Source organism: Miscanthus floridulus, chromosome 9, assembly GCF_019320115.1.
Source record: "Miscanthus floridulus cultivar M001 chromosome 9, ASM1932011v1, whole genome shotgun sequence".
Lineage (NCBI taxonomy): Eukaryota > Viridiplantae > Streptophyta > Magnoliopsida > Poales > Poaceae > Miscanthus > Miscanthus floridulus.
This window is the reverse complement of record NC_089588.1, coordinates 52,351,622-52,360,149: the sequence shown is the minus strand read 5'-3', so window position 1 is coordinate 52,360,149 and position 8,528 is coordinate 52,351,622. Positions and strand designations below refer to the sequence as shown.

The 8,528-nt window shown below is 42.2% G+C and overlaps 1 pseudogene; it reads right to left on the bottom strand.

The window, feature by feature from the left end:
• Positions 1 to 6,783: 6,783 nt before the first annotated feature.
• Positions 6,784 to 8,131, bottom strand: LOC136483234 (uncharacterized; annotated as a pseudogene).
• Positions 8,132 to 8,528: the final 397 nt, after the last annotated feature.

Here is an 8,528-nt window from a genome sequence, read left to right as displayed (position 1 = left end):
CCTGGGCTGATCTAGAAAAAACAATTTCATAAGTATTTCTTTGCTGGAATCTATGAAAAGAAGCTTACCGATTTAGTAAAATTGAGACAGCGCAATGATGAATCAGTAGAAAGCTTTGTGCAAAGGCTACGAGATGTAAAAAATAAGTGCTATAGTCTGGTGCTGGATGATCGGCAGCTTGCCGATATGGCTTTCCAAGGGTTATTGCCACATCTTAAAGACAGATATGCTTCTTAGGAGTTTGAAAGCCTCAGTCATCTTGTACAAAGGATCTCTGATCAAGATACTAGGGTTTTGGAACCTAAAAAGAATTGGAGTAAAAAGGTATCATTTGTTGAAGAAGTGGGAGATTCTGATTCTGATGAAGAACCAGTTATCGGCTTAGCTGAGTGGGTTAAGAATAAAAAGCCGATATCTTGTCCCTTTGGTCAAAAAGAGCCAGAAAAGTTTACCTTTGATATCACCAAGGCCGACAAAATATTTGATCTTCTGCTTCAAGAGGGCCAAATTAAGCTGTCACCTAATCATGTGATCCCATCGGTAGAAGAGTTGAAGAAGATCTTGTACTGCAAATGGCACAATGCAACTTCACACAGTACAAATGAGTGCAAGGTGTTCAGGCAACAGTTACAATCGGCTATTGAATCTGGGAGAATTAAGTTTGGTACTTCCAAGGCCCAGAAGCCGATGAAAATTGATCAACACCCTTTTCCAGCAAATATGTTGGAGGCCAAAGGGAAGACTAAGGTATTAACGTCAGAGGCTGCTGAGAAAAACGCGTCAGTGGATCCCCAACATCGGATAACTACCGATGATGCAAAAAGTAAGGGTTTGTTGGGAGAAAGCAGTAGTTCCAAAAATCCTCCTCGACCTGGCATTACTCATCGAAGGCAGCAGGAGAGTTGGCGTCAGCGAAATGACCGATATCAACAACAGCAAGAAGAGAGACGTCGGGAAGAATGGCATCGGCATAAAGATCATTGGAGGTGCCTATTTTTCATCCATTGTTGGGAAGAAGGTATTAAATTGCCAACTGTTGAAAATTGCCCGGAGTGCAATGGTTATTACGGGGTCAATCGGTCAGAAAGGAGGTTTCAACGTGGTAATCAGGGTTTATCTATCAGTGAGCCGATCAGAGGCAGAGCATCAGTGCATGATCGGCTGGGGGGCAGACTAAGTGTACATGAGAGGCTTGGTAAACGCGCTGGATATTTTCCAAGGTGTCAAGAGGAGCTTGAGGAGATGGCAAACGCAAGAGTTCCCGATGAGGAAATATTCTACAGGGACCCTAATATATGCCGTGTAGAATCAACTAGGACCTGTTATCAGCCGGTTTGGAAAATCAAGTTTCCTCGATGGTGCCCAGAGGGTCTAACAAAGACACAGAGAAGGAGGATGCAACATGAGCATCAGGAGGATTTATACCGAGAGAAAAATCCCTCCAATGAGAGGTCTGGTCATCAGCAGTGGCAGGTAAAACACAAAAATAAGGGTCCATCGGCAGATGTTAATATGGTATTCATGTTGCCGATGGAGTTTTTGGCACTATCTGATAATGAGGAAGAAGTTGTTCTCTCTGATCAAATAGCTCAGTTGACACTAGATCCAATGATGGCTGTTTTTGAGAAACCTACCAATGACGAGAGACAACATCTTAAAGCTTTGTTTGTGAAAGACAGAGTTGATGGGCAGCCTGTATCTAAGATACTCATTGACGGAGGGGCTGTGATTAATATTATGCCTTATGTGATGTATCGGAAACTTGGCAAGGGAGATCAAGACTTGACCAAAACCGATATGATGCTAAAGGATTTTGAAGGCAATGTGTCACCGGCTAAAGGGGCAGTATGCGTTGAATTGACCATTGGCAGCAAAACCTTGTCGACGACGTTCTTTGTTATTAATGGCAAGGGTGCATATAATCTGCTTCTTGGGAGGGATTGGATTCATGCTAATTGTTGTGTTCCTTCTACAATGCATCAATGCCTCGTACAGTGGATTGGGGATAAGATTGAGGTTGTTTCTGGTGATTCTTCTTATATCATCGCATCGGCAGAATCAGATACTTATAAGCGAACCAGATGCATATCAGGAGAAGTTTGGGAAAGAGAGTTCCTTAGAGTTGCTGATTATGAAATTCTACCGATCCAAGCAGTCGGTTCTGAAGAAGAGTTTTAATGGATAGGTTTGCCGATGATGGAAAATTAGGTCAAGGGTTCACATCAGCAGATGATTTAGTAGAAGTAGATATTGGTGATGGCGATAGGCCAAGACCTACTTTTATTAGTGCTAAGTTAGATTCCAAGTGTAAGCCGCAAATGACTGATTTGTTAAAAGAGTATAAAGATTGTTTTGCTTGGGATTATACTGAGATGCCTGGATTAGACCGATCGATAGTTGAACATCGGTTACCTATCAAATCTAGATTTCGGCCACATCAGCAGCCAGCGCGCCGATGCAATCCTAATATACTTCCTGACATTAAGGCTGAAATAACTAAATTAATTGAGGCAAAGTTTATTTGACAGTGTCGATATGCAGAGTGGATCTCTAATGTGGTTCCTGTTTATAAGAAAAATGGAAAACTTCGTGTTTGTATTGATTTCAGGAATCTCAACAAAGCCACACCGATGGATGGCTATCCAATGCTGATTGCTGATTTGTTGATTGATGCTGCAGCCGGACATCAAATTATCAGCTTCATAGATGGTAATGCAGGCTACAATCAAATATTCATGGCTGAAGAAGATATTCCCAAGACTGCTTTTAGATGTCCAGGTCATGTAGGGCTGTTTGAGTGGATAGTCATGATGTTTGGTTTGAAAAATGCCGGTGCTACTTATAAAAGAGCTATGAACTTTATTTTTTTCATGAATACATCGGCACATTAGTGGAGATCTACATTGATGACATAGTGATTAAGTCTGGAGATATCACAAAACATCTAGCCGATCTACGAAAGATATTGGAGTGCACAAGGAAGCATGGATTGAAGATGAATCCTAATAAATGTGCATTTGGTGTATCGGCAGGACAATTCTTGGATTTTATGGTGCATCAGCGGGGCATCGAAATCAGTAGGAGGTCTATTAATGCAATTAACAAGGTGGCTGCTCCTGCCAATAAAACTAAATTACAATCTTTGATTGGTAAGATTAATTTCATCAGAAGATTCATATCTAATCTGTCGGGTAAGATCAAGGCTTTCAGTCCATTACTTAAATTGAAAGCCGATCAGGAATTTGTATGGGGAGCTGAGCAGCAGTTAGCCCTGGATGAAATTAAGAAATATTTAACAAATCCTCCGGTGCTAGTTCCACCTCAACACGGGAAACCTTTCAGGTTGTATTTGTCAACTGATGATACCGTTATCGGTTCAGCTCTTATTCAAGAATTTGAAGGGAAAGAACGTGTTATTTATTATTTGAGTAGAAGATTAGTGGATGCTGAAATAAGGTATTCGGCCATCAAAAAATTATGTCTGTGCTTATACTTTTCTTGCGTCAAATTAAGACATTATTTGTTATCTACCGAATATACGGTCATATGCAAAGACGACGTGGTCAAGTATATGCTGTCGATGCTGATATTAAGTGGTAGAATCGGCAAGTGGATTTTAGCATTATCAGAGTTTGAACTACGTTACAAATCGGCTAAGGCAGTTAAAGGGCAGGTTATGGCTGATTTTGTCACTCAACATTGTAATGCAGTTGACTCTCTGGAGGTTGCTCCTTGGACACTTTTCTTCGATGGGTCCACATGTGGTGAAGGAGCAGGTATCGGCATTGTGTTGATTTCACCTCAAGGAAGGAAGTATGAGTTTTCATCGCCGATTGTTGCTACATCAACAAACAATCAGGCTGAATACCAAGCCTTGATAAAAGGGTTAGAATTGCTGAAGGAAATACGTGCTGATGCTGTTGAAATCTTTGGTGATTCTATGCTAGTTATAAATCAATTGGCTGGGATTTATGAATGCCGAAGTGAAGTTTTAATTTCGTATTATGAAAGATGTTTGCAATTGTTGAAAGGGTTTAGAGATTTTCGTCTTGAACACATTCCTCGACTGCATAATGAGGAGGCTAATCGACTGGCTCAGCATGCTTCAGGGTATCAACCTATTCAGGAAGTGCTAACATTGGCAGTCAATACCGATGATTGGAGAAGGGAGATTGTCGATTATTTAAAGGACCCATGTAAAAAGGTTGAAAGGCGTATAAGGTTCCAAGCTACCAAGTATGTGCTCCTCGATGATGAATTATATTATCGAACTATAGATGGAGTTTTACTCAGATGTGTTAGCAATGATGAATCGAAAAGTTTGATGGGTGAAATTCATGAAGGAGTGTGTGGAGCGCATCAATCGGCTTTCAAGATGAAGTGGATGATCAGAAGGAATGGATACTATTGGCCGACTATTCTTGAAGATTGTTTTAAATATTTTAAAGGATGTCAGGGGTGTCAAAAGTTTGGTAATATTCAAAGAGCGCCTGCATCGACTATGAACCCTATAATAAAACCTTGGCCGTTCTGGGGATGGGCTATCGATCTCATTGGTCAGATTTATCCACCATCAAGCAAAGGACATAAATTTATTCTGGTTGCTACCAATTATTTCACAAAATGGGTTGAGGCAATTCCTTTAAAAAAGGTGACATCGGCTAACATGATTGATTTTGTGAAAGAGCATATTGTTTACCAATTTGGTATTCCTCAAACTATCACTACCGATCAGGGTACTATGTTTACATCAGGAGAATTTGATGAGTTTGCTGTGGGTATGGGAATTAAAGTTTTAAATTCTTCTCCATATAATGCTCAAGCTAATGGTCAGGCTGAGGCTTCTAACAAAGGGATCATCAAACTCATTAAGCGGAAAATTGAAGAAAATCCTAGGAGGTGGCATGCAGTATTAAATGAAGCTTTGTGGTCATATCGGATGTCATGTCATGGTGCAACCAAAGTAACGCCTTATCAGTTAGTATATGGACATGATGCAGTATTGCCTTGGGAAATTAAAATTGGCTCTAGACGAATACGTTCTCAAAATCAGCTGACTGCCGATGATTATGATACTCTTATGAAGGATGAGTTGGAAGATGTGGCAGGTCATCGGTTAAGGGCTTTAGTTAGCATTGAAGAAAATAAGAAAAGAGTAGCCAGATGGTATGACAAGAAGGTAAAGGTAAAAGAGTTTGCCGATGGAGATCTGGTCTGGAAATTGATTTTACCGATTGGGACTAAAAGTTCAAAATTTGGAAAGTGGTCTCCTAATTGGGAAGGTCCATATCGGATAAATCGGTCTGTTCCTGGTAACACATATATTCTAGAAACCCTCGAAGGGGTCGTGTTTCCTAGAGCATTAAATGGAAAATATTTAAAGAAATATTACCCTAGTATCTGGATGGATGCATAAAAGTATAAGTGCCGATAACAGTCCTATCGGCTAGAATTATACAAGGATGTCAATGTCTCGTAAAGTGCCGATGCAATAGACAAGATTTACAAATTTAACAAAGATTGAATAGCTAATATCGCACGTAGGCGAATTTGGTCGGCTTCCTTCATTTCTTTGATGTCTTCATCGGCAGCACCTTCCACAGGCTTGAGTTTTTTCTTCATGGCCAAGGCTTTGCGAGCCTGGGTGTCTCTTTCTTGCTGAAGGGCCTTGATGGCATTGGGTAGCTGATTTTCTTCTTGTTGAGCATGAGTTAAGGCTGCCTCGACTTCTTTCAATTCGGCCAATAGAGCCATCTTCTTGGCTGATAAATCTAAGATTTTCTGCTTAAGTTCAGCGCTCGAAGTCTGCAAGTTGTCGATGCCCTTGTGCTTCTCATCGGCAATTTGTTTCAGTTGTAGCATCTCCTCTTTGAGTTGAGCCTGAGCTGCTCTATCGGCAATATGTTGAGCAGCCCGTTGATATTGCAGTTGGCGGCTTTCTAAATGGGCTGCTGGGAAGAGCACTTCTTCAACGTCGGCAGGGACCTGGCCACGGATTATTTTGAAAATTGCCTTTGCAGGGTCCGAGTCATCTACCAGTTGGGCGGTATCCTGCTGTAACAAGCTCAGGAGAGCTTCCAACTTGGACTTAGTTTCTGCCGATATTGTTCCCAGTGCAAGGGAAGAACTTGTTTCCTCTCCATCATCGTCAGAGACGTCAATGGCAAAGGAGAATAGGCTATTTGGGGAGTCTTGTTCCTGAAGAAAAGAAAAGGAGGTCAGTTAAGAATAAGTATGAGTATTGTAAATCAGCTAGGTTAATCGGTTTACATGTTTCAAGGCAATTTCCTATGCTTGACTGGAGGAAGCAACCTGGAGTATGCCGTGTGGGGGATCGGCTGAGCTTGCCGATGGGATATCCTCTACAACCTCATCGGTGGTTGGCTCTTGAGGTATGATGACTGATGACATTGGGGCAGATGTAGGGATCGGCATGGACTTCTGTCGTTTTGGCTGTGCCTCAGCATCTGTTAAAGCTTTGCGCTTTGCCTGAGCATCAGCAACGGTTGGCTGGGGGGCATCGGCACTTGTTGGTTGTGAAGCTTGGACATCTAGTACGCTTGTCGATGTACCCATTTGTTGCTGCAAAACAAGTGTAAGGTATGATATTTAATAGATAAAATATGAAATCAAAGGGATACCTCTGAAGGTTTGTCAGAAGAGGTGGTGCTTGATATCAGAGGAATTGCCGATGATGATCCAGCAGCGGCTCTTACCCCCTGATGATTAATGTTAATACAGTTTGTGATCGGTATAAGTAGAAATAAACAAGGTTGTTACCTTAAATGCCTTGACCAAGGTTGTAGCAGCAGACGATGGAGTGGCCCTAGCTGTAGCCAATTTGGACTTGGAGGTGATGGTCTTGGTACGGATCTTCTGGTGAGTCAAAGCAGCTAAGGTGGGGGCATTGTAGCTGATTGGTGATATCAGGGAAACAGGCCGAAGATCGAAGGGTTTCCCACTTTTGCTCATAGTTGGTGCTGGGTTGTTAACCTGTTACGAGAAAGTTAGTTGCCGATATATGAAAGGAAAAAGCGGAAGGGAGCTAAAAGGAACTTACTGCGTCATCAGGAATGGCGTATTCAGGGTCGATCATGTGCCGATATGTGTGAACAGATGTTGCAAACAGTTGTTCCCTCCACTCTCACCACCATTGCTTATATGATTCGGTGATAAAAGACACTGGCATCCAGACGGATATATCGACATTTGTAGTATAGGCATCGGGGGAGAGTTGCACTACCCTGTTCCAATCTGTTCCGCAGGTGATTGTTTCTCTGGGTTTGATCACATCGGCAAAACAAAGTTTGATTGGCAGTTGCCCAAAAGCCAACTGACGGGATACTGCCGATGGGTTGTAAAACTCATATGTGATATTGGTGTTTTTCCCGCTACCGAATGTGTTTACTGGAATTGCCCTAGGAGTAATGATAGCCATCATGAGCTCATTATCTTGATTCAGAGTGTCATCGGCAAAGTTGAAAAGAAGGGGGAATCTGTTTTCTTCGTCAATATAAGGCACCCAGGCCCTATGATCACGAGAAAGACCATTGTAGAAGCTTTGAAAGAATCTGCCGATCTGGTCTTCATTAGCTTCTGTTCTAGGGAGGACAATTATGGCTTCACCAAAATTGAGAGGTGAGCGTGTTGCCGATTCCTCGTCCCCAAGCACATGGTCTTCAGCAATTTCTCATGGGAATTGTTGGGCAAAGAAGTCCCATTGCAACCGTTTGTGCATATGGGTATTCAGCCACATGTTGATGAACCACCATGGGCCTCCTAAGTTGCCGATGGGTTCGCCAAGCAGAAGTTTCTGAGACACTTGATGAAGAAGATGATAAGTGGAGCTCAGAAGGTATCGGCCGAGAGGGAATCTTACACCATTGGCCAGGAGTTCAGCAGCGGGGAGGAAAGCATTGGTTAGTCCTACTGATCGACCACAGAAGATAAATTTTTCTAACCACATATTCAAGAATGTGGCGTGTTCCCTCTGATTAACTGTTCCAGTCTTCTGACATTCTTGGATGTATCCTATCCAACCGCCGATGTTGCGGGTATTCACCCTATATTCAGATTTTCTGCCGTAGATAGAACCTTCATCGGCAGTTGAAATATCCAAACCAGTGAGCATGTATACATCGCAAGTGTGGGGGTAGCTGGGCCATGTCCAAACATAAAAGTATTTGTTGTGTCTGACCAGAAGTAAGCAGCTGCAATCATCATTGACTCATTCTTCTGTATATCGGCAATAGATAGCCTAATACATTGGTCTAGCTTCCGTTCTGCCCAGTATAGTTGCATCGATCTATTAACCCTCAAGTACCAATCTTTCCACCCTTTGGTGGTTTTGGGCCAAGATCGGAATGTGTCTTTCCATAAATTCAGAGAGAAATTTTGGGCTCTAAAGGGGATTCTGTTAACCTCTGCATTAATCAGATCAGTTGGATCTGGGTTGCCCATTGGTCCTAGGCATTGGACATGCGGCTGATCGGTTGGAATAACTAATTTATTGCGTAGTTCCTAAGTTT